This window comes from Sitophilus oryzae, unplaced genomic scaffold, assembly GCF_002938485.1.
Source record: "Sitophilus oryzae breed Bouriz unplaced genomic scaffold, Soryzae_2.0 scaffold_177_pilon_pilon, whole genome shotgun sequence".
NCBI classification, from domain to species: Eukaryota; Metazoa; Arthropoda; class Insecta; order Coleoptera; family Curculionidae; genus Sitophilus; species Sitophilus oryzae.
In genome coordinates this window covers 5019742-5046822 of record NW_022146479.1, presented here as the reverse complement: position 1 = coordinate 5046822, position 27081 = coordinate 5019742, and the positions used below count along the sequence as shown (strand labels likewise).

Genomic DNA, 27081 nt, shown 5'->3' with positions numbered 1-27081 from the left:
CTTCATTGCCCTCTGAAACTATAAAAAATCATTATATAAGTTTATATTAAAATAAAATAAAACTTTTTAATCATTCATAGGTATTAAACATATAAATAATCAAAACCCTAAGAGTTAAACCAGAATAATATAAATATACCGAATACATAACATACATAAATGCAAATAAGTAAGCAATATAAAACATATATATGAATACAATAGCAAGCAACATGCGTTTTCGTACCTAAATCCAAATTACGAAAACAGCGTCTTGGCAATCTGTAACTAAATTAGCTTAAACATAACGAAGAAACGAGATGTGTGTGGAATTGGTGTTAACTCCGGTAACCTAGCTTTATGATGTCCAAGTCACTCATACAGCTAGATAACCAAAGAAAATGTCAATTCCATTGGCTAAAACGGCACAAAAAAACAAAAATTACGCATCTAATCGTTTGAAGACATAATTACCAGAAAGAATTTGAAAAAAATCTATCCAAAAGACCGTTGCAGCCACGTGATCCGCACACTTTATGTACAAAGCCGCACACAAAAAGAAGACAATTTGATAAAAGCAAGGACAAAATAGCTTGTAACGCACCATCTCAAGAACTGACCAACCGTCGCAGACACGACTGAGCAAGAGTGGGCAGTAGCATTTGGCTTTCCCCATCGATATTGGCCAGTTAAGAAAAACCAGTTTTAAAAGCCAAGCCTCGCCAGACTCTCTCACAGCGCCCTGTATGTCACTATGTTGCCAAACTTTCTACTCTCAAGGCAATATTTGGAACTCTTAAAACATCAACCTCGAACCAGCGCTGGTTTTGCCGCGACTTGGGTTATTCTACGAAAACAAAATCACCTTTGCTACAATTTTATATGATAATCAAGTTATTTATCCCAGCGAAAATAAACAATCATTTAAATCCTTTCGAAGAAAGACACAAGACCATGATACAAAATAAATATTCCATAGTCATAGAATAACAAAACAAATCAAATATATACCAATTTACAATATATAATCAAAGAGTACGATATGAACTCATGAATCTATTCCAACGAAAAAGGCCAAAGAACTGAATATCTAATCATACCCAATAGAAATACATTTCTTCAATATGGACCTTAATAGTGAACTTTACAGCAGTTTTTCAATATAACCAATGAAAGATTCTGGAAATATAAAAAGGACTGTTCTCCAACATGAAGATTCAAAATAAGCATGGAAACTTATCGCAGTAATAGGTGTATATTTGGTGGGTTAAAGAACATCCAATATTGTATAGATCCGTCATGCTAACAGCGGCGATGATAGATAAAATCAAAACCATCCTCTTACAAAACTTTAGATAGGTAATTGCCAACTAAAGGAATTTTGCGGTACCCAGTAAGGAAGCAACAATTCATATTCATTTCGAAAATTACGTTGGTTGATGGCTTAAGCGATGGAAGCTTGATAAAGTTAAGCCCAGGATAGGATGTACAAAGAGTCCAATAAGTCCAAGTGATTTTCGACCGAATTTTTGATTTTCCTCGATTTAAGTAATAATAATGATTTAAATAATATAAGGAAAAGGAATCTAACCTCTGTAAAACCATCTCAGTTAGTGGATTTTGTGAAAGCCCTGATTTTGTATCATATATATCATCAGTTATAACTCAAGAAAAGGTAAGACAATAGACTTCTACAATGCCCAAGTAGCCTTTGTATCGTTATACTTGATAAGAAGATGAGTTATATGACTGCTTGACTTTTTAATACTATTACTGGATGATTCTTACTATTACTGGATGCCTATGGGGATCTGGTTGATACGAGACATATAAAGGCGGGTTCTCATTAGTCGATTTTATTGATCAATATCATTGAATCTATGTCATTGAAATAAAACAGATTAATGTGAACATTATTTCAACAATATCGTTCAATGTTTTCGCATTTCTAGAAAACTGGAAGCCATTTCTACTTTTGGTGGACCAATCGTATTGATTCAATGAAATTGAATTGTGCTTGCCCGTGAGAACAAGCTGAAACAAGCGTTCAGTCGCATCGAAGTGTTTTTCGGTGTGTGTTTCTGTTGAAATATGTAAACCAAAATGTCGTTTAAATGAAGGCATTTCCATGTTGCAAAAGTTCTGGAGTTATATCAGGAGTTATATCAGGCAGAGGAATGTTTATGGAACTTCAAATGTGAAAATTATAAAAATATAACGCTACGGGAAAAAAGTTATGAAAATATTCGTGATGGAATGAACATAGAATCTTTAACTTTAACCGATGTTAAATGTTAAAAACTTATTAAATAAGTTTTTTTTGATTAATAAACTTACCTTAATAAAATTTTCTAAACAACTCTATATGGCTTTACAAACTTCTGGTAAGAACTATGAAATACTGTTTTTAGCTAGCCTATACAGTGCACTTAAAGATGGAAAAGAATCTCCCGTGGCTAAATACCTTAAAACTACTTGTAATTTTAGTCTTTCTGGAAGAGCGTCCCTCAATAAAGTATTTTCCTTCTGTATGAGGGGTGAGATTTTCTTTGGAATGTCTTCAAAATGGTCTTCACTCATAAATAAATAAAAAATATAAATATATTTTTCAACCTTCTTTAAAAAAAAATATTACAAATGCAAGAACTGTCCTAAAATCAAATCTATATTAGGTATTTGCCTACTTTAGATGGTCTATACCTACTTTGCTATAAATATTGTAATCTTTAATCATACTACGGTAAAGTACGAGAAAAAAATCATTGAGTGGTTTGGATAAAAATTTACTGTAGAAAATGCCATATGAAATATAAAACCGCAAATCTGCAAAACCGTTATAAATAAATACTCCAAATACAATCTATTAAAAATCTATTAAAAAAATAATATACAGGGTGTTCCATTAAAAAAAACCAGAAAAATTATTTTATATTTTAGAAAGTTTGGCGTAGAAAATTTTAAACATCCTGTATGATTTACGATTACCATATTTATAGCAAAGTAAGTACAGACCATCTAAAGTAAATACCTATTATAGTTTTGATTTCAGGACAGTTCTTGTATTTTTAATAATTTTTTTTAGGACAGGCTGAAAAATATATGTATATAATTATTTTGTAATATTTAATAATAATATTATTTTTATAATATTTTATTAATATCTCTGAAACTATCGAAATATATTTATTCATTTCTTAGGATTATGTAAAGTCATCTGAAAGAAAGCCAAAAACGCAATAATATAGAGGGTGTCCCATTTAAAAAATATTATCACGATCCACTCACACTTTTTTGAAGCACCCTATAGAAGTTAAAATATTTTCCTGAAATACATCCTAGTACATACTTTAGAACTGCACTTCAACAAAATTTCCAGGTTTTTTTTAGGAGCTACAGATGCCTGACGCACTATTGCCGGACCCTGTATAATATAACCCACAATTCGTAAAAAAAGAAAAATAACTACCATATTTAACTACTTCCTTTTACAGTGTTTCATAGAATAGAAAAATATTTCATTTTATTTAAGTTTAAAACTTGCATTTAGAATAAACCTAAATCATCTTAGTGCTCTCTCTAACCCTACTACTTATAAAACCTCATCTATTTCTATCAATCTAGGAAATTGAGGAGAATGAAGGTAATGGTTTTGACGTAAAAGCACCACCTTCGCTAGGAGGCGTCCTGCGAGAAACGTTTCCACAATGTAAATTTTAATCCAGATAACAGAGGGTGCGTTGCCCTAGAAACTCAAACAAAAAATATTCAGGAATAGCAGTGTATTAAGCGGCAATCAATTAGAAGATTCGATATCATAAACTAAAGGGGAGTTTAGAGTACACCAATTATAGAGGGTGCCTCTGTTGGTTTGTTGCTAAACTATAATGGATGATAAACAAATATCGAATGTCTCTCTCAACTGTTTAGATTATGAAATATCTATAATTACATGTTGTATTTTTGTAAATATTTTGTAATGCCCTTATCAACAACCAATAAAGAAAACGCGTAATTATTATACACATAATCATGTATATAATGGAAATTTGGGAAGTAAGCGTATCGAAAAGATTTCAAAATTCGAGATTTGAAAGGAATAAGTAAATAAAAAAGCAATGCCAAATGGAGACGATAGAAATAATCCCGATAATTACATTATCGACTGGAGTTATTTCAGAACAACTCTAGGAGAAAATCATCACTACGTTAAGCCTTAAAGAAAATTTTATTATCTTATATCTGGGATAAGTGAATGATATTAAGGGAAGTTCGAATAATAGCCAAGAAATAATAAAAATAATAGAACGAGCCTCATTATCCTACAGGATAATGGCAAGACAATCATTATAAAGGAGAATACAACAATAACCATTCTAAATCTCTGTATTATTTTATCACTATTAAATTCACTTATTTTTGAGGATCTATACAATTTAAAAGCTGTTAAAGTAAAGTTATAGAAATATCCTCCAGCGTGTATCGTAGAAGTATAATATATGTGTATATAATTTTATAATTTATAATTTTATATTATATTTTTTATAATTCTTTCTTCTATATAAAATTATATATACAGGGTTCGGCAATAGTGCATCGGGCATCTGCATAGCTCCTAGAATAAAAAACTTGGGTATTTTCTTTAAGTGCAAATCTGAAGTATGGACTAGGATGTATTTCAGGAAAATATTTTAACTTCTACAGGGTGGCTCAAAATCTCTCCCGAACTATTATTTTTATCTCCCTTTACCACTATTACTGTCAGTTAAGTTTGCGTGTCATCTTGTACCTCAAATCAGCATCGGGTAAATATTTCTGTCTAACGACTAAATGCTAGACAGGGTGAATAGTATATTTCGACCCCAAAAACACAATGACGAGGTTTTTTCACAAAAAAAAAAGTTTGAAAATTTGAAATTTGTTGAAATTTTTTTTGGAAATATTTTTAGTTTTTAGTTAAAAAGCGGAGTTTCTTGATAATACGGCAACATAGGTAGTAGATTAAATTTAGAAGAAAGAAAATGAAGAAAAGATCCAGTGGTTCTCAAAATTTAAGCAAAAAAATTTTTTTTTTTTGGAAATTTCCAAAGTAAAATAACTCGGTTATTTTGGACTTATCTGAAAAACGGTAAAGAGAAAATATGTTTAGTTTATCGATATCTACCAACCCTGAAAATATTTGCACTTATTTAAGACTCACTCTGTATATGCTATTTCGATAAAATAATTGTAATGCTCTAACTACTTTATGATAAAAGGAACATATTTTCTCTTTACCATTTTTCAAATAAGTCAAAAAATAGCCGAGTTATTATCCTTTGAAAAATTAAGAAAAAAATATTTTTTTTGCTTTTCTGAGTTTTCTTTTTTGTAAATTTAAACTGCTACCTATGTTGCCATATTATCAAGAAATTATATTTTTTAACTAAAAATTAAAAATAATTCCAAAAATTTTGTTACACAATGCCAAACTTTCAAAAGAAAAAAATCGCGAAAAAACTTCATAGATTTGTTTTCTGGGGTCGAAATATACAACCCTAAAATGATTTGCACATATTTAAGACTCACCCTGTATAATGTTTTGGATATAAATTCTGCTGTTGTGTGTAGTAAGCATTCTTTTAAAATAAAGTACTGCATCTTCAGCTTTATATGATCTGTTTTACCCTCTACCCTCTGCCTAAATTATTCTGGCAAAGCAAAAGTTGGTAAAATATACGTTCCTGTATTATTTTGTTAAATTGATTTATTACTTCTATTTTCCAATTGGCCTGTAATTCAATTTCGTATATTCCAATAATATTTATAACCGTAAGCATAAAGGAAGTTTACTAGTTGTCCGTCATCAGCATTAAATTTATATTTATTCAATTCATTTTGTATTAACTTTATTATTTTAATCTGCGCTTTTCAGGTCGTTCATTTTACGATAAATGTTATTAACAATAATTAGTTTAACAACGATTAAAATGCTGTTTTGTATACTGGAATAGAATAGACAGAACATAATTAAAGTTTTAAAGTTTATAGAATAATTAAATAATTAAAGAAATAATTAATAAGCAATGAGAGCTTTTCTATTCCAAAAAATTATTTTTTTGAATATCCAGCATTAATTGTATTAGACATTTGCGTTAGATGTCGCTACGTATGAAGACACCTGCGCAACCGACGGAAATTCGGCCAACTTTTATAAAGCGACGTTGCCAAATTATAGATAAATAATAGACAGTTAAGGAAATTCATATATTTAATTTTTAAATACTATTAAAATTAATTCTAATGGTGGTGATTACAAAAATAGTACAATAACCGGTAGGTATCAATATATGTGATCAAAAATAATTTATTCTTAACTGGAGAAACTTTTATAAATAATTTAGTGATGCAATACCGGTGATATAAAAATCTGACAACGATGCTATAAAAAAAAATAAATTTGAAACAAAAATTACGATTTATTTAATTATGGTTAATATATTATTAGAGATAGGTACTAGCAAAGCCTAGTAAGTAAAGAGTTATCTAATTTCAAATTTGACGCCTGATGTAGGTTTTAAAAACTTTACATTTGTGGCGTTAGATTCAATAAATCCTCTCTCATCAAAAAACTTTAGAAATTTAAAGACCTTTTGATAATAGCTTTGTTTTCAGAATGAGATGTATGATAATTTAATTTCTACGTGTCCATTAAATCAATAGTATTGTTTTTTTATATAAAAGTGGGGTTATTTCAAATTTAGCGCCATCATCATTTTCTAGAACAATCTACAATATCCCCACATCATATCCGGCATGTAACATGTGACATGTGACGTGTTTCCGTCTTCTACATTTCCAAGAAGTTGCTGGAACATGACTAGGCGAGAAGCGAGAAGCGAGAAGCGAGAAGCATATTTGATTTTTCATTTGAGTCATCTTGTGATAACGTTACGTTCTTAGAAGGTAAGTCATCTTGGTCTTCACAACTTGATGAATCATATAGTGTTTTTGGTAATGTTTAACTATGTTTATTTCTTTTGATCGCCCCCTCTTTTTTCTCTGAAGGTTGCTTATAGTGTATAAAAATGGGAATATACTCTAATACTGTGTGATAATTGTGTGTTATTACATTAATAAGTGTACTGTTTTTAATTTTTAAGAATATGATATCCGAAATTTTAAAGTCGATATGAAAAACTATGTGGCTATTGGCTCTTGTATGACTACCGTATGGTGGCCTATGAAATGGCGATCAATGACATTTCCCATATAAATTACAATAAAAAATGACTGCGATCTTCATTTCATAGCCATCGCTGACGCCGTTTTTTTTTTGGTCATACGGTTTCTCTTGATAATTGCAGAACATTTTACTATTCTTTACGTTGCTGGGTATTATTTTACGTACCTACTACCGTTCTAGTTTAAAGATATAAATATACCGGGTGCGTCTCAAAAGTGACTCACCTCTATAACTTTCTTATTTTTTCCGATAAAAAAAACGAAATTTGGTACCTATGTTAGTACACGACATAAATTAGGAGTGATTGACGTATTCAATTGTTTTCGGTCACTTCCTATTACACAGGAAATGACTACTTACTAACTTTTGATTTTTAAATTGCACCCTCGGTATTTTGTATTTTTTTTACTTTATTCGATAAAAAATCACACTCTGAATAGAATGACATACCTGCGGTACCTGTAACGTGCGGTTCATAACGACAATTTGACTCGAAATACAAAGTGTGTGGTACCAAATTATTTGCAAAAAATGCTTTTTGCTAATGAGCCACCGTCGCTCCATTTCAAAAAATTGAGATATGATTAAAAATACGATTTGGGCATCTTTTAACCGGCCAGGACAAGACACTAAAAATATCCGACGATCAAATAGGATAGATAAATAATTTTTCAAGGCTCCTTGATTAAAAATTGGTGTTTTTAACACAGCCATGGTACTCTAGATTGAAATTTAAAATACAATTTTTTAAGCGAGAATGCCAAAAGTTGACATATCATGTCATTCAGAATGTAATTTTCTATCCAATAAAGTAAAAAAATACCGAGGGGGCCATTTAAAAATCAAAAGTTGTAGTAATTTCCGTTTAAACAGGAAGTGACGGAAACAATTGAATACGTCAATCCTAATTTATGTCATATACTAACATACCAAATCTCGTTTTTCATCTGAAAAATTAAAAAAGTTATAGGGTGCGCCACTTTTGAGACCCACCCGGCATTTCATACATATACTTGATAATAATTAAAGAACACTTACCTATTACGATTCTGATTTGAATATAAATGTGCCTATTTCAAGAAAACGTCTTGGTTTCAAGTTTCAAGTATATTAATAAATTTCTTAATTTTTAAATATTTTTAAACACCCATATTCCAGAATTAAAAATGAAGTTTCTGAAATGTGATACCTTATTCTTCAGTTGAATCTTATCTGTATTCACCTATCAGCAATTTATATTTGCATATTTTAAACTCCTACGACATACAATTGAGTTCACAGGAAAATTATTTATTATGTATAGAATTTCTGAAAGTAATATTAACGGTACTGTAAATTGATGTGCTCAAAGCAGAATGTGAAGATATGTTATTTAAAGTCATTTTATTTTAACAATATTGTTTATACACCCAAACAGGTAATCATTTTTGAAACTTAAAATGAGGGATATTTAGCTACTAACACTACCAACACATGTTACTTGGTTTAGAATCTACGGATTCAAACAGTGGCTTGTGGCTTTTGAAGGGCAACGGCCTAGCTACGTCGAAACACCGGTTTCTATTAAAACACCGAAGTTAAGCGACGTAAGTCGATACTAGTGGATGGACGGGTGACCGGTTCGAAACTCTGTATCGTGCTGTTGTCCAATAAAGGCAAAAGTGTAAAATCTATTGACACACACTGCTCATTCACGCGGGTTCGAGGCCAGATGAGATCGGATATCTCGTGAGTGAGAGTTGATTTAGACACTTGCAAAGTCGGTAGGCCATTGACCATGATATGGCCGAGGACCGCGGTTCGGATTCCGCGTAAAAAAAGTAGGCCCCGTCCAGATTAGCCCTGGCAGCAAAAAGGAGACGTTAACTGAAATATTTACTTTTACTTTACTTGTGGCTTTTGACTCTTAAACGAATTTACCTAGAAAAAAAAGTTTCTTTTTCTCTCTCTCAATTTTTAAATGTTAGGTTTGTGGATTCTAGACACAGTGATATTTTACAAAAAATTAAGTTATCTTTTAGTATCAAATACCGATCATTTTTACTTATAATCCCGCTAGAAAGCTATACATACCTATTTAGTAATTTTTAGTTTATTTTTTTTATTTATTAAGTCTTCTTTTATTAAGTTTTTTTTAGAAGGCGTCTTCAATGCATCAAATTGTATAGCTGAATAGAGCCTGAATTTAATTCTATAGTTTCTATGCTTTTTCGAATTGACGCTGCTTGAAATATTTTACTTAGAAAATATATTAAAATCCAGAAGTTTGATTAGTTCCAAAAAATGTAAGAATACATATAAAGTAAGTATAATTTTTAAATAGATTTTGAACTATATTCCTATTAAATGGTTAAATTTACAGTTGGAGTGTGATTATTGAAAGCTAGTTCTGGAATTAATGGTTTCCTGTATTCAATATTTAATTATTACAGCTAAATTAGCAGGAAGTTGCATATTATCAATAGTCTAGTAAATAAATATACATTTTTCGTGTATAGAAATTTCCCGTGGTGTTTAAGTAAGTTTAAAAATTCTTTTTAACTTTCCTCAACAATCATTAATCTTTTTACTTAGATTTGTTTCCCAGCTCTTGCACTTCAAGTCATTCAAACGATTGCAAATGGAAGTGTTCAGTTTATGGTAAATTTAGTTCTTCAATTTATGGTCTTCTGTATTCAGCTTAATTCTTAAGGCTGCCAGGAAGTGATAAATAATATCATTAAAGTCTCTGTAAATGCATTTTCTGCGTTAAGGACTGAAGATAATTTCGTAGTTTAAAAGTAGGTAAGTTTTAAAATTGTATTTAACTTTCATCATTATGAATAATTTAAATTTTTTGTAGGTCTCTTTTGCTTCAATGTTTAAATTACTGAAAAGTAAAGCTTTCGGATTATGGTTTCCTGAATGCTGAGGCTAATCTAACAGAACACTTCGAACTCTGAAGAACTGACATAATGTAGGAAAGTAGTAATGGTAAGTAGAATGTAGTAATGATGTAATGGAGAAAATTTAACTAGTAAAAAAGATTTTGAATCTTTTATTTAATAACGTTGTTAAAAACTATTTGACCATCAGCACTAGATGTAAAGTTGTATGACAATTTGAAAGAAACACTTAGAGAATGGAAGTATCTGGTCTTTTATGTAAGGACCCATTGGATTAGCAATCCACTGAGACAAATTTTCTGGTGTATCTTGAATATAAATTTGCATAACCAAATGAAATTGCTTAATATTTTAGAGGTACATCTCCCCCTCTAGTCGGAAGAAACAAGGAAAAATAAAATATTTAAAATGAACCATTTCGAGACGAATTTAAGTTTTATTTTTCTGCGTGCTCATAATTCCCTCTTAAAGAGAGAATTCATATTTTGGTGTAAAAAGATACGCTGCTAGCATTAAATTATTCTCTTAAAGATAACGAGCTATTCTCTTAAAGTGAGCTAATGTGTATTGTGTCACTGAACATCTCTTAAAGCTGGCTTAATAGAGGGTAGGTTTAATAATAAACCACTTGATTATTGTGCATTACTTTTATTTCTTTTAAACTTTACTAGAAATATTCCGTCAAGATACATTTGAAACTTTCTTAACTTTCGAATTTTCTAAAATTGTATTTACCATTCAATGATTCTTAATAGAATTTTTTAAAATGTAAATAGGTAGATATCTCCCATTTTTAACTTTATAAGTAGCATTAGGCCTACTCATCCAGAAATAGTCTCAATAAATGTTCGTTTTATAGCTTTCCTACTGAATATTCGAATTTTTCTCTAAAGGGATTTTTTCCTTTTATTCAAACAGCTTAATTTTACAACTTGTGTAACCTATTCAATGAAGTGGCTTCTGAATATGAGAGGCGTCTAGTTCAGTAAACTGTAAAGCGTCAGAGAGACCTGTTGCAACATGACCTATTTACTTTAAAGCCATCAGCGGTTGTCCTATCGTTAGAAGTGGTTTTTCTATTCTTTATCATTTTTTTACGAAATTTAATATTTATTTTTCTGTTCTTGAAGTAATTAAATTTGAACATGATATATTTCTCGTTTATAATAATTATTATGAGCTGTATAGTGTATATCGATGTAATAATTACAAATTGTATGAAATGGATAATATTTTCCTTCTATGACAACTTAAATTGATATAATTGATTTTCCAGAATTTAAATAAAAGTGTTTTGAGGTATTGTAGAATGTTTAGGGAGCAGACTTATAAATGCATTTTGTCCATTTTTAAAGATTTTCAACCAAAATTTGCAACGTAGCATTGCAAACTTCATATACAGAGTTACAATATGATGGCAGAAATGACGGGTTAAATACATGTTATCCCATTCGAATTAAATGGCGAAAATACCTTGACTTTCTATGTACCGTATATCCATTAGCGGTAGTCATGGCTGTTTGTCATTGCCAGATGAAGAGTTTTTTTGTACTACAACTTCTAGTTTTTGAATAATACTACTTTAAAAAATAATGAATAGACTTATGAACATGTAGTTGGGGATACGGACCGTAGTAGCAGAAAAATGAAGAGAAATTTCACGTCTAAAGAACAGTTAAGAGTTTTTTTTTCAATTTTCAATATCATTAAAACTAGATTTTTCACATGTAGGTATACTATTTTTGTGATTTTGTATCCATTTTTCAAGTATACTAGTTTTTCGGTAAGTTTCTTGCAAAAAGCGTGCCAGTTTTTCTTTGTTTGCCAAAATTCATACAAATGAACAAAATGCATCTAGAAAGTTTGCAAATTTTTCAGAAATAAAGTTCTTTGTGATTCCTTGGTGCAACCTGAAGAGAAGGTTTCCATCAAGCAGATACATTTGCTTTGATTTTTAAGATGGTTTCTGCTCAGATCAGAATAGATTAGATGTTATTTTGACTCTTGTCTTACTGCACTGCGATAGTTTCAGAGCTAGTGTAGTCCTCTGATTGTCGACTACATTCGTCACTTTGATACTATGCCATCGTACCGACGTAAAATGTGTTCTGTTATTCTCATCATCCTTAAATTGTCATTGAGCTTTTCTGTGCTTCCAGGCCTACTATGAATATTGTTGATGTTTTGCTATGAACTGTTTCTCTTGTATCCTTTCTGCTTATATCCCAAATTTTTCGACTGGAGAAATTCTAGAGATTGCTTTTGTCTTCCTCGAATAATTGATCTGATCCAAATGAGCGGGATCAATATTCTTCCTTCAATTGTTTTTGACACGATTCTGGAATTAAACCGATTTCAATAAATAATACATCTATAAACAAAAGAAATACAAAACTGCTCCTCTTACATTACTTGTCATTCTTGTAGAGATCTACGATCAAAAATAGTATTAGCTTGATTTAATCTTGTATGTTCTAAATCTGACTTATTAATTATATCATTCTAGGTATATAATTTAGATTTTCATCGATTAAACTTGATTTTTTGTTATAAATTTATCAGTTAATATACCGAGTACTATTAATGGTGCTGTTATTGTAGAATGACCCATCTGTGGAATTTTATTAATCGAATCCGTGACTGGTGAAGCTGCTGGACCACAGTTATTTTTCAAACGTCTTTGTACCCGCCATTCCTTACCCTGGCATCCACGATGGTCATTGTCGTACACCATCAGGTTCCACAGCTATATATGCCTTTATATGGTACAATCTGTTAAAATTGAGGAAACCCTAATTTTAGACACTGTAAGTCTGCAAAAGATTTCAGAAAATTTTCATTTTCCCTAATCCTCAAAATTACAAATTTCTTGAATGCATATATAGGTATTTATTTAAAAGAGCAGCTAGTTCTTGGTGTTTAATGCTGCATCAGGCTCATGAGCATCATCTATAGATTATAACCTTAGGATGGCCTTATAATTAATTGTTGTTTTCTATTGTCAATTTTTTACTGAAATAATACAAGCTTATTTTGTATCTGTACTTAGATATCTGAACCAAGATAGCTTAATTTTGACACTATCAATATATTCATAATAGCATCAAATTTTTCAATTTTAATGACTTTTTAATTGACATTAATGCTCTAATTATGCAGAAGTTATACAATTAACTAACTTGGCAACGTAATCACTGCAATTCAATTTGTCTAATCACTATAATTTAACGGATACATTTTTAGCTATTGGAAAACCAGCTAAGCCGATAGAAATAAATCGTTAAAATGACCAATTTAGTCCATGTGTACGCCTCTGAATACCCATGAACCCATGGCTATAACGTCATCACGTCTGCCTACCTGCTTCACCTTCTCAGCCAATCCTTCTATAATCTGAACAAAACTTTTGAATATATTAATAGTTCAAAACAAGAATATAGGTTTTTGGTTAGCACATTTCGTGGTTACGTAGAAATAATGTTTATAGTATTTCAGTTAATATACGTTGTTGCCAATTGTTCTTAAATTTATTTGACCGTTGTCTTGAAACCTGTCGATTTTAATCAGCAATATTCAAAATCTACCAAAGTTCGTTCGGTAAATTTCATGCAAATATATCCTAGATTAGTTCTTCCCAGAAGATTTCTTTCTAATTTTTAGTACATTGAATACTAAAATTATTAAAAAATATGAAAAATCAGAGTACAACCTGTATCAGATTTGAATAGAATGCATAACATTATCTTTGTCAAAAAATGGTTAATGTTTCTGGAGTTCTTCAGCAGGATCTTCAGATATAACTTGAAATATATCCAAATATACTTTGTTTATAACTTTAAATGACGAATATCGTGGTACAGTGAACCCAATATAAATATATTTAAAATATATGTTGGATCATATGGTATAGATGACAATGCTCTTTTATAGTTTTATTAACTTTCCTACTATTAAACTCATTAAACTCATTTTTTTTCTAGAAAAATGACAAATAATTTTTAAAGAAAATCACCAGTAATCTGTATTGAATTCTTATATCTCTAGGCAGTATAGTAATGATAAAAATTACCATTTTATTTAAATAAAATGTTAGCAGCCTTGATCTCTTTGAGAAACGGTTATGCAATATTTTTTTAAGTTCGTTGGGTTCACTGGTTTAATGCCTTTATATACGTTGGCAAAGATTATGAAAATTTATTCGACTGAATTTAGTATGGTTATTTTTGAATTGGTTTGAATAATTATTTTCCGTTCTTTCACATGTGTGATTAAATTTGAATATGATTTGAAGTGTTAAACATATATTGTGGACGATAAACTAGTATTTGAACGAAACAATTATATTTAACTACCCGCGCTAGACTTTTGAGAATCATGAATATTAATATTTGATGAAAGTATAAGCCACAAATCATTATAAATCTCATATACTGGAGTCATCTTTTCATGACGAATATTTCCAGAAATATTATTCAGAATCTTTGTTATTGAGCAAAAACTTTGATGTAGTCTGATATTCCCAAGAAAATTATAACATTGATTAATATACCACGAAAACCTAAAATATTATTAACAACTTAAAATGTAACCATAATAAGTGATAGAAGCTTATAATCTTTTCTAGAGCTATCTTCCTGAACCCCTCTAAAAATGACTCTTAAATTTAGCAATAAATTAATCAGTTTGAGGTATTTATTAACCACGAATACGATTTAATCCCTTACATGTATTCTTTGACTTAATTACATTTTTTGTGATTGTCATATCTAAATAATATTTGTGCCAAAACGTTATTTTTTTTTCATTGGTCTATTTTATTTTAGGTTATTGGATATTTACATTCCTGGTCGTGTTAACTACTTAAGAACGCCCAGGTAGAGCATCCAAGCCCTTCATCCTAATTGTCTTAGGGTATCAAAAGGACTAAAATAACAGAATCGCCGCATAGAACAACATTTCGACGTAGTCAAAAAACAAGTAGGCTTATTCCATATTTTACTTACGTATCAAATTTTGGTTCGAGTCCTCGAAAAATAGCGAATGTTTATATTTTTTAAAAGGCTGTTTTAATTAAAAATATACCTTTATGAAAAAAATGTTAACAGAAATTTGGTATCGCACATCGATATCAACAGATATATTTTTTTAGAAATAAAACATATTTAGGTACCTTGTAGAAAGGCAATGTATACAGAGAACAGTATTGGAAAATAATCTTTTTCAAGGGTATAAAATAATATTGAATATTTCAAATAATGTTTATTGGGTCTGTTTTTCTAATACATAAGTCTTATGTCTTTATCATGTAAGCTTTTTCTGAGAGTTTATATATCCTTGAAAAAAATTAGCATTTCCAATAAAATACACAAAAATAATCTTTTATAAAAGTGGATTATAAATTATGTGGTAAAATAACAACTAGGAAAACTTTAAAATTTAATATATCAAAACCAATCTTAAGATCTTTAACATTAGATGTTGATAATGGACGATGTTAATGTTAGTCTTGTGTTGTTTAGTTTGAAATATCTTGTTGGAAAGGTCATACTCTGTTCAGTTTTAATTTTTCTTGTTTCTTTCGTAGTATTTTTTTGTTTCATTGGTTAAGCCTGTTTCTTTCGTAGTATTTTTTTGTTTCATTGGTTAAGCCTTATTTGTAATTATGTTCGTACCATTCGGATTTCGACACAAGTATAGACTTTTTCAGGTTTAAGGTTTTAAAAAGACTATAAAAATATCTACTAGAAATAGTTTTTTTCGAGTAAACTTATTCTAAACCCCGTATTTTTACTTAGTAATCTTTAAAATGGTTTTAATCATGTCTTGTTCAGTTTTAATTTTTGTTGCTATAGCGCTGTTTCTTTGCTTTGGCGGTATGCTATTAATTATAGTTTTTTTCATATTTATGCAACTTTCAGAGAGTTTTACTCGGCGAGGCATATCATGATTTTCTTGAATCGTTTTAAAGTTGACTTATTTTTCAGGCCACCCCATATTTTTTTCTACGACGGTACTTAATTTTGGTAGAAAATTTATTTTATAGTTAACTAAGATACCCTGCAATTATTTTTCAACTATATATAACAAACAAGAAATACGGTGATGTTTAAAGAACCATATTTAAATTTACTTTACTTAAAAACAACTTAATTTTGAGAAACACACAGTATATTAAACAGAAATCTCTATTTATTTTTTTTGTTTTATTATAACTTAACATTTTATATAATTTTAAGTGTATAATTTTAAGTGTATAATTAATAACAAAATAATATATTTTCAGTTTCTAGGGTATTTGAAAGTTTTTTTACAAAATTGAACTAAACGGTATGGTTGTTTATATTTAAATACTTTTACAGATTATAATGTTAAATATTTTGGGGTTTTGGCTACGTCAAAATTCCTCTTCATATCCTAATTTCATTTCCAGAATTGCTTTTCATTGTTTTTCCATTTTTCAGTTAGTTAATAAATTAATATTGCGGCCGCAAGAAGTCAAAGTACAATCCAAAATATGTTTTAATTAATACGTTTGGTTAGATGGAAGGGTGTTCAAGCATTTTCCATTTATTACATCTCAGAGATATTTTAATAATTCTCTGAAATATGTTGTCTTTGATTCTGCTCCGGCAAACGACAAATATTTGTCAGCTATGCCGTCTGATTGCCCCTAAACGAGTTCATTTGATACTCGAATACATACTTTTAGGAAGTTTATTGTTAATATCATAATGCATAATGAAATTGTATTATACCCAAGAACAAATAGAGCTTTTGTTTAATAAAGGATATACCTCTTAATTATTACACTTTCTAGTTATTATCAATACGATACCTATTATTTAATATATTTGCAAGAGGGAATGTGACATCAAAATTTAACTTAAATTGGACTACTAATATCTCTAAGGATGTTAAAAAGCGTTTTTAACGAGTTAATTAATACTTGAATTAACGACCTATATGTTTTAGACAAATTACAAAATCTTTTTAATTTTCTGTAGGTATTTCCATCAGATTTTATTTGGTTAGAAAACCATAATATAAATTTATCTGACTGTAGGCATAGGTATAAGCCCTTTTATGATTTGAAGCTTTGTGGCTTTGTGTGACTGAAAAGGATTAGGTGACGAGCTTTTTAATGTTTTTGTTTTTAATTAACCAACAGATTTGTGGGACTACTTTGAATAATTAGAATTATAAGTTAATGAGATTTATTTAGAAAAATTGGTTCTGGTATATGTATTTGCTTCTTCGAAAAAAATCAATATTACAATTAATTATTAATTATTATATACAAAATAAAATAGTTATTTTTTGTAAACACTTCTGCGTTAATCCAAACGGAAACTACTTGTCAGCAGTTAGGTTTACCGATATACAAATTTGCCTAACGAACAAAAAAATGCTTAATGTTTCAGAAAGTTTATCTCTTTCCGTCGTCGAAAGCAAAAAAAAATACAAAGAATAAAGAAAAAAACTATTTAAAATATTTAAATTCAACTATTCGAGAACACTTTAGTTTTTTAAAACAGATCCAGTCTACAAAAACCGTTGACGTTCTGTTAAAATAACATTATATCAAGTTAAACTTCAAAATTACCAATTACTACCTGATAACAATTACTTAATAAGGTAAAATTTAACGTTAATTTTTTTAAAATAAAAAAAATTTACGTATGATATATGTTTATTTATGTTATGTTCTTTAAAATCAAAGAAGCGATTGCCATTCATTACTAACATCTACAGATGCATGAGCAGGGCCGGACTTAACGAAGTTGCCGCCCTAGGCCAAAAAAAAATTGCCGCCCCTTAACATTTTTTTTTAATTAAAAAAAATACGGATATAAAAAACATTTATTTGAATACAGGACCAACAACAGAATAGACCGACAGAACAGATCAACACAGAACATAAAATAAATATTAAAATATTCATATAAAATGACAATAAACGAACAACAAAACTATAAGGTTTGCTTATATGCCTATAAAGTTTTCCTACGTACTTTTTTGTTCGCAAAATTATCAATTACTTCATCGTAATTTTATTTCATTGGACGTCAAATATAGTGATTGGCAAGCTTCATTTCGTGCAGACCCACGTGTTTTTGATAAATTTTTTAATGTTTTTGAATTTATTTTTTTATATTCGAGGTATTTATGTATTTATTAACTGTATGCATGGCACAATGCAGTAAAAAATAACCCAAGCGAATTATATATCTATACAATAATAATAGTTAAGTAAATAAATAAAAAAGATAAATATTTTGGTATGCTCAAAATTTGCCGCCCCTAAAAATCTGCCGCCCCAGGCCCGGGCCTAGTTGGCCTAGGCCTAAGTCCGGCACTGTGCATGTGCAATATATTTATTTTTATTAGATTATATTAAAAAAGCCTCTTATTTTTATTTTAGAGGCTATCGCTTCTTTCATTATAATTTTGGCGATATTAAAATTTATTCTTTGCCCTGTGTCCCATGAATGCTGACAAATCTTAGATTTGTAAAAATCTCCCTTTCTTAAATAATGTTTATGTTCTTTAATTCGAACATTTACAGAACATCTTTTTATTATTCTTAATGTTCGAATTAAAGAACATAAAGATTATTTAAGAAAGAGAGATTATCACAAATCTAAGATTTGTCAGCATTCATGGGACACAGGGCACAGAATAAATTTTAATAACGCCAAAATTATAATGGAAGAAGTGATAACCTCTAAAAGAAAAATAAAAGAGGCTTTTTTAATACAATCTAATAAAAATAAATGTATTGCTCATGCCTCTCTAGATGTTAGTAATGTATGGCAATCACTTCTTTGATTTTAAAGAACATAACATACGTAAAAATTAAAAATTATCATACAGAAAGTTTGGGCCATTTTGGTTTTACCTTATTAACTAATTGTTATCAGGTAGTAATTGTTAATTTTGAAGTTTAACTTGATATAATGTCATTTTAACAGAACGTCAACGGTTTTTGTAGACGTATCTGTTTTAAAAAACTAAAGTGTTCTCGAATAGTTGAATTTAAATATTTTAAATAGTTTTTTTCTTTATTTTTTGCTTCCGACGCGCGACGACGGAAAGAGATAACTTTCCGAAACGTTCAGCATTTTTTTGTTCGTTAGGCAAACTTGTATATCTGGAAACCTAACTGCTGACAAGTAGTTTCCGTTTGGATTACCGCAGCAGTGTTTACAAAAAATAACTATTTTATTTTGTAGATTTTCTTGCAGTGGCGAAATACCCATATAGGATTTTTTTGGAGAGATGAATCCGCCACATAGGTATAGACATTTTTTAAAATCAATATTGTTAAAACATCCATCGATTTAGATCGTGAATCCCTGATTTGTGGTCTGGTCAATTTAGTGTTAAACGAAGTATGGAACCAGGCCGATGGCGATGGCGGGCTCAGGCCAAGAAAACCGGTTATGATAATGCCGGTGGGTAACGTTCAATGTTCGGCTCGGCGAGTCTGGTTCGGGTTTGGTTCCACTTTTATTGGAGAGACTGGCGGTATCTAATTTAATTGAAACGACCCAACGGATGAATTCCTGCGAAGAAGCTGGACGTTTTATAATTCGCACGTTGTCGGTTTTCGCGCACAACAACGAACCTTCATATCTCGCCTTTTGTCGTTTTCTCAAGAGACGGACAGCTAGTTAATATTCTCGGGGCTCGGTTATTCTGTCCAATGCCCTTTTTGTACGAAGTACTATTCTTATTTTTGATTTACCCAGAACTATTATAAAATCATTATATGGTGTGAAAACTGCGGCCATGTTTGAGGACTGTTTCTAGTATTAAAAAAATACATTACCTTTTATAGTAATATATTATACCGACCTGGTCATTTTAGAAGTGTGGTCTGGATTTTAACGTGTAAGACAGAGAATAATATAATTAACCGGTTGCCAGACAGAGAGACAAAATAAAAAGCGGCATACAGCGTTGTCGGTTTTTACGTTTGTGGCGAAATGCGTTGTCCACGGAATATTAAGATACTGTATTTACAAGAGGGAATGTGACCTCAGGATTTAACGATTAGTCTTAAAAACTAGTGAAAAAAGACTCCAAAGGAATATCTCCAAGCATGTTAAAAATCGTTTTTTTTTCTGAGTTAAATAATAATTGAATTAAGGACCGATATGTTTTAGAAAAAACTAAAACATTTTTTTAATTCTCTGTAGGTATTTCCATCAGATTTTATTTGGTTAGAAAACCATAATATAAATTTATCTGACTGTAGGCATAGGTATAAGCCCTTTTATGATTTGAAGCTTTAACATATGGTGTGAAAACTGGCCATGTTTGAAGACTGTTTCTAGTATTAAAAAAAATACATTACATTCTATTTATTGTAATATATTATACCGACCTGGTCGTTTTAGAAATGTGGTCTGGATTTTAACGTGTAAGACAGAGAATAATAAATGACCGGTTGACAGACGAAGAGACAAAATAAAAGCGGCATACAGCGTTGCCGGTTTTTACGTTTGTAGGAAAATGTGTATATAAGAAAATAAATTATTTTAAAAACTCATATATACTACTAAAATGAAGATAATATATCTAAGCTAAATATAATCCATTACAACTGTAGTAAAACGAGTAACTAATTGTGAAAAATAAAGTTACAACCCTAGATGCAACATTCTGCATGAAATTTTGATGCAAAATCCGGCAATGCCGCGTAGAAGAAATGTATCAACCCAACTTTTCTCTCTTTAATACATTTGATTTGTCATTAAGCTGCCTACATCACTGTCTTATACGTTAAAATCCAGATCACGCTTCTAAAATGACCAGATCGGTATACAGGGTGATTCACGGCCATGGTACATTAGATGTTTATGGAGAACCGGTAATAAGACTTTTTTAAACTTGGATTTTTGGCATAAAGGCATTTGCCTCATCTGTCTAAATTATTTTCAGCATTACAGTGTTGCCGTTTTATACTAAACGTAGGTAATAGCATCTTTGTTACTTTAAATGGAACAGTCGGTATATTATTACATCTTTTCGAAACCACTTTCATATCATAATTTTTCTATTTTACTAACCTATACCTATCTCTAATAGTTTTCGAGATAAAAAATGAAACATGTGCAAAATTGACAAAAATATGATCTTGAATAAACGTTGGCTAAATCATAAATTCGGCTTATTGAATGCTGAAATTTGGTTTATAGGTTAAGGAAAGTCTACATATAGCCCAGTAAATCTGGATGTTGAGGTGGAATACATTACTAACCAACCAATCTCGGCGGAAATATGTAGATAATGATCTCCTATTTAACCCCTAAAAAGTTCCATTCGGTCCCAGTAGGGGAAGTTTGAAAAAGAATGACTGCCATCTTGATTTTTTTCGTTTTCTTCAAATATCTCCATTTGTATAAGTTTTTTAGAAAAAAATACAAGAGACAGTTTTTATAGAGAGTATTTTTTACAGTTTATTTTTTTATATATACTATATTACATACATCAAGATCTATGGCGTCATCATGCGCGTCATTTTCGTCTTCAAACAAATAACAAAAGGTTTCTGCAACTGATTTCATAACACTGATCACGCTTTAAAAAACATTTGAGACCCACTATTCTTCATCAGCGTTTAGAGGGCAGAATCTCAAACATTTTACCTCTTATCATTTTTCCTTTAAAGATTCCAAAATTTCCACCTTATATATTATTTGATATAAGTATAATATTTAGTAGTAAAGAATAGATGTAAAAGCTTTTTTACCTAAACAATATAGTCTTTCGAAAATGATAGTGAATTCAGTCGGTCTAAAACCGAGGCAGGCATGAAAAAGGCTTTAATAAAAATGTTTAAAAGTACAATAATAGTACCGTCATATGGTAAAAGTAATTTGACTCTTCACAAAATGATGGAGGTTGTGTTTTTAAAAACGCATATTTCTAAAATATTTAATTTAAAATACATGACCAATGAGCTACTACAACTAAGGCAGCCATCATTGTTTTAAAAATGAATAAAGTTATAAAAATAATTCCCAGTGAGGGGAAATTCGTACCTTTTGGACCAGTTTTCTAGAATCTTGGAATAGAGTTCTGAATCGGGAAATCCCGGTACCGAAAGTACCAGGAATTCAGGAAATTAATAATTCCTGGTTCTTTCGGTACTTTGGGGAGTTAAAAATAAGAATATTTTTTTTCAAACGTTACAAAATTATTAATTTCTGCGACGTGATTGACAATATAATAAAACCATTTTAATGCCTAGGTATAAAAGTAAAACACTTTTACGCCTAAGCACAAAAGTACGAAAATATATTATTAAACAGACGTAAAGTGTCAAATTTAACGACCGTAACCATAGTTTATTCTATAATTACATACAAGGTATTACTTTTAAATCTTTTTATATCATTTGGAACGTTTGAAATTGTTTAAAAAATTATTTGTGGCCTTAAAAGAAAATAGCATGTTCTCTTCGGAGTAAAAATGACATTTTGTGGCTCGCATGTATGTCGTCAAACGTACAGCTTCAAAAATTGTCATTTTACTCCTAATAAAACAATGTACTGTTTTCTTACATGCCCATTAATACTTTTTAGCGGTCGATAAAAAATACTGTAACGGTGCTGGTATTCTATTTAGAAAATATTTGTTGCTGTCTTGAAAATAACTCAAAATTTGGACCTTTTGCCTTTACCTTAAACCTATTCACATCCATACAGTTTTTATACATTAAGCAAATGCGTACATAACTATTTGATACATTTTTTGAATTAAAATAAGAACCTTGTCCCGAAAATTATCAGAAACAGTTTAAAATAAAGCATGGGTTATACCAGACTTGGAAAAAAAATAGTCGACAAGAATACCACTGCTGGAATGCGGTTTTGGGGGGCAAGTTCAGGCCAACCGGGCCTAGATCGTCAACCTGCATCGTCCCACATACGAGGGATTATTCTCGAACAGCTTCTTTTACCGACGCCGTTTCTATATGCCCTAAAGCGCATTTTATCCATACATACATACATTATTCAGCAATCGGTGGAGAAAAACATTTTTTACTGTACCGAATTTAGTCTAGAAATATCTGTTTTGGATTTTTATAAAGCATTTCGCACGTTCCGTCTTGTGCCAGTCTTTTTCTTGTCTGTCTTTGAAGCAATATTTTTTAACCAACTTTAGAGTCTTAATTGTCATAAAATAATGAAAAAAATTGTGATAAAGCTCATAAATTCTAAAAAAAAAACATGAAAAAACAATATTATAATTAAAATAAATTATGTGTTGATGTGTTAAATTAATAATAATTAGAAAATATACAGGGTGGTCCGAACTGTATTCCGGAAACTTCGGCAGCATGTTCTGCAGATAAAAATAAGTAAAAAAGTTCGTTTAAATATATGTCCTAAAATGCTTAGTTTCACTTATACAGGGTGTAGAAGTTTCATATTTATTTCGATTTTTCTAAATAATTTCTGACGTAACGTCAATAATTAGATGAAAGTTTGTTTTTGGGTGTTTTTTGACATGAGAAATTTGATTTTTATGTCAATATGACTCTTACTAGTAGAGGGCGCCACCTACATGTGTTTTAACTGTTTTGAAGAGTAATAACTTTTTGTCCGTACCTGTATAAAACTACCGAGTGAAAAAATATACATTTTCAACACTTTTTACGTAAAAAATATCTCTTTGTTAAAATCGCTACGAGCAACCGTTCTTAAGATATTGAGAATGGAAATAGTCAATACATGTTATTATTGACAAAAAAATAAACATGTTGAGTGGATAGTTATTTCACTGAAATAATAAATTTGAGAAATTTTATTTTTTTTTTTAAATTATTTCTGCAAAAAATGATGATAAAACAGTTTCTGTTGAACTTTTGGCACAAAAACATTTCAAATTTATAATTTCAGTCTAATAACTATTTAGTCAAGATGTTTAATTTATGTCAATGATGACAGGTATTGACAATTTCGATTCCAAATATCTCGAAAACCATTACTCGTAGCGATTTTTACCAAGAGATCTTTTTCACGTAAAAAACGTCGTAAATGTATATTTTTTTACTCAGTATACAGGTACGGACAAAAAGTAATTACTCTTCAAACCAGTTAAAAAATATGTAGGTGCCGCCCTCTACTAGTAGGAGTCATATGGACATCAAAATCACATTTCTCATGTCAAAAAACACCCAGACACCAGTTTTCATCCAAATATTGACGTTACTTCAGAAATTATTTGGAAAAAATCGAAATCAAAATGAAACTTCTACACCCTGTATCTCCGAAATTAAGCATTTTAGGACATACATTTATACGAACTTTTCTACTTATTTTTATCTGCAGAATATGCTACCGAAGTTTCCGGAATATAGTTCGGACCACACTGTATACCATGATTTTTTTTCTCATGACGATTCCAAATAATTTTTACAGCCAAAAGTGATACTTTTGACGGGTTTCTAAGTAATTTCTTGGGAAGGGCAGATTAATTTACCAAGTCTTTATTTTATTTTTGCAGAAGCAATTTTATGCGTTAGTTTTAAGAGAAAAAATAAGCATTTTATAAATATTTTTTTTATGACAAGTGTAATTACATGAACATAATTATCTCCAAAACGATGTAGATATATAATATGTAGACCTAAATTTTCTGAAAATTTCTCTTTTATTAAGTATTAAGTACTGTAATATAAAAATTCATTTATGAAGCATAAGATCGCATTACTTTTTGACAAAAGTTTTGTGTGCTTGTTTAATTTTTTTTTCGAACTTCTTAAATATTAATATCGTTAATTTATGCCTTTAGAGAGTTACGATAAAAAAAACATAATTCTAAATTAAATAGGATTTTATCAAAAGTTTTCCAGAAGAAGGAATAATAAGATTTTAAAGGAAATTTTCCGAAATAAAGTTATTTTTGTCAGTTTTTGTCAAAAGAAATTATAGATGTATTAATAAAACATTTTAATACTTTATCTCATTATTTGGAATTAGCTGTAGTATGTTTAATGAAACAGTTTTTTAAAGTAGAATTTTTATTTTTTATTTACTCAATAAGTTATTAGAAATTAAGACTTTTGAGAAGTTCTCTAAGTGACTCTATGATGTAATTAAATAAGTACCCCTGCATCTATTAGTTATCATCTATTAAAAGAAACCTAATGTGATTTCAGTGATTCAAGTAAAATTGCCGAATACTCAAAATAATTTCAAACATCTAATTCGTTCAGTTTTAGAGAAATTCCTGATTTCTTTCAGTTAACTTTTCAGCAAACTTAAAAGTTTATTATTAGTTTAATTAGCTTTACAGTGGTTGTGAGTTAAATCCAAATTGTTCTACTCTATTTTGAGGAAAAGTTATACAGCAAGAACATGTGTAGTTTGAACTAATTAGTTTACGCTTAAAGAGGTAGAGCTGGATCAATAAAGGAATTTTTAATTTGGCTTATATTTAATAAAATATTTTATTGCGTGTTTTAGAGAACCTTTGTTTAATAGTTACACTTATCTATTGCTTCAGGGTGTACTGGACATATTAATAGACCTAAAGCTATACCGCTAAGAGCATTTTGATATTTCTTTAAAATAACATTTTGTTCGGTCTGAGCTCTTATCCGATTTGGAAGGAAAACTTCCAGTGTATTTTTAAAGAACTTGTCTGTAATAGATATTGATGTATGTCGAGATATAGGAAGTAACTGTAAGAACTTTTTGGTTACAGTTAGATAATGTAAAGTAAATACAAAGTTTCGTGTTAAAATTATTTTTTTCTAATAAAAGTAAATATTTAATTGTATTTTAGTTTCAATATACAGGGTGGTCCAAATTGTATTCCGGAAACTTCAGCAGCATATTCTGCATATAAAAATAAGTAGAAAAGTTCGTATAAATGAATGTCCTAAAATGCTTTGATGCGGAGTTACAGGGTGTAGAAGTTTCATTTTTGTTTCGATTTTGTTCAAATAATTTCTGAAGTGACGTCAATATTTGGATGCAAATTGGTGTCTGGATGTTTTTTGACATGAGAAATTTGATTCTGATGTCAATATGACTCCTACTTGTAGAGGACGCCACCTACATGTGTTTTAACTGTTTCGAAGCGTAATAACTTTTCGTCCGTACCTGTATAAAACTACTGAGTGAAAAAATATACATTTCTGTGATTTTTTACGTAAAAAATGTCTCTTAGTAAAAATTGCTACGAGCAACCGTTCTCCAGATATTTAGAATGGGAATAGTCAATACTTGTCATTATTGACAAAAAATAAACGCGTTGAGTATATATTTATTTTACCCGAAATAATAAATTTGAGAAATTTTACTTTTTTTAAATTAATCATAATTTTTTCTGCGAAAAATGACGATAAAACAGTTTCTGTTGAACATTTGACACCTACATATTTTAAATTTTTGATTTCAGTCATAACTATCTAGTCTCAACATGTTCAGTTCTTGTCAATAATGACATGTATTGATAATTTAGATTCCAAATATCTTGAGAACCAGTACTCGTAGCGATTTTTAACAAGAGACCTTTTTTACGTAAAAAAAGTCGTAAATGTATATTTTTTAATCAGTAGTTTGATAAAGGTACGGATGAAAAGTTACTATCCTTCAAACTAGTTAAAATATATGTAGGTGGCGCTCTCTACAAGCAGGAGCTATATTGACATCAAAATCAAATTTATCATGTCAAAAAACTTCCAGACACCAATTTTCATCCAAATATTGATGTTACTTCACAAATTATTTGAAAAAAATCGAAATAAAAATGAAACTTCTACACACTGTATTTCCTAATCTAAGCATTTTAGGGCATACATTTATATGAACTTTTACTTATTTTTATCTGCAGAATATGCTGCCGAAGTTTTCGGAATACAGTTCGGACCACCCTGTATACAAAAGCGTACTGTTTGTTATCCTAACTTCTAAACAGGGCTCTATAAAAGTTTTAATTTTAAGTTTAATTTGTTGAATTTCAGTTGTAATC

At 29.9% G+C, this 27081-nt stretch overlaps 1 protein-coding gene across 1 annotated transcript in view; it reads left to right on the top strand.

Annotated features, from left to right (window-relative positions):
• The first annotated feature begins 6843 nt into the window (after positions 1 to 6843).
• Positions 6844 to 27081, top strand: part of LOC115882525 — a 60691-nt gene continuing 40453 nt past the window's right edge. The window contains exon 1 of the mRNA XM_030900641.1: positions 6844 to 6921. The gene's annotated coding sequence lies outside the window, so the exon portion shown is untranslated. The remainder of the gene's footprint in view (positions 6922 to 27081) is intronic.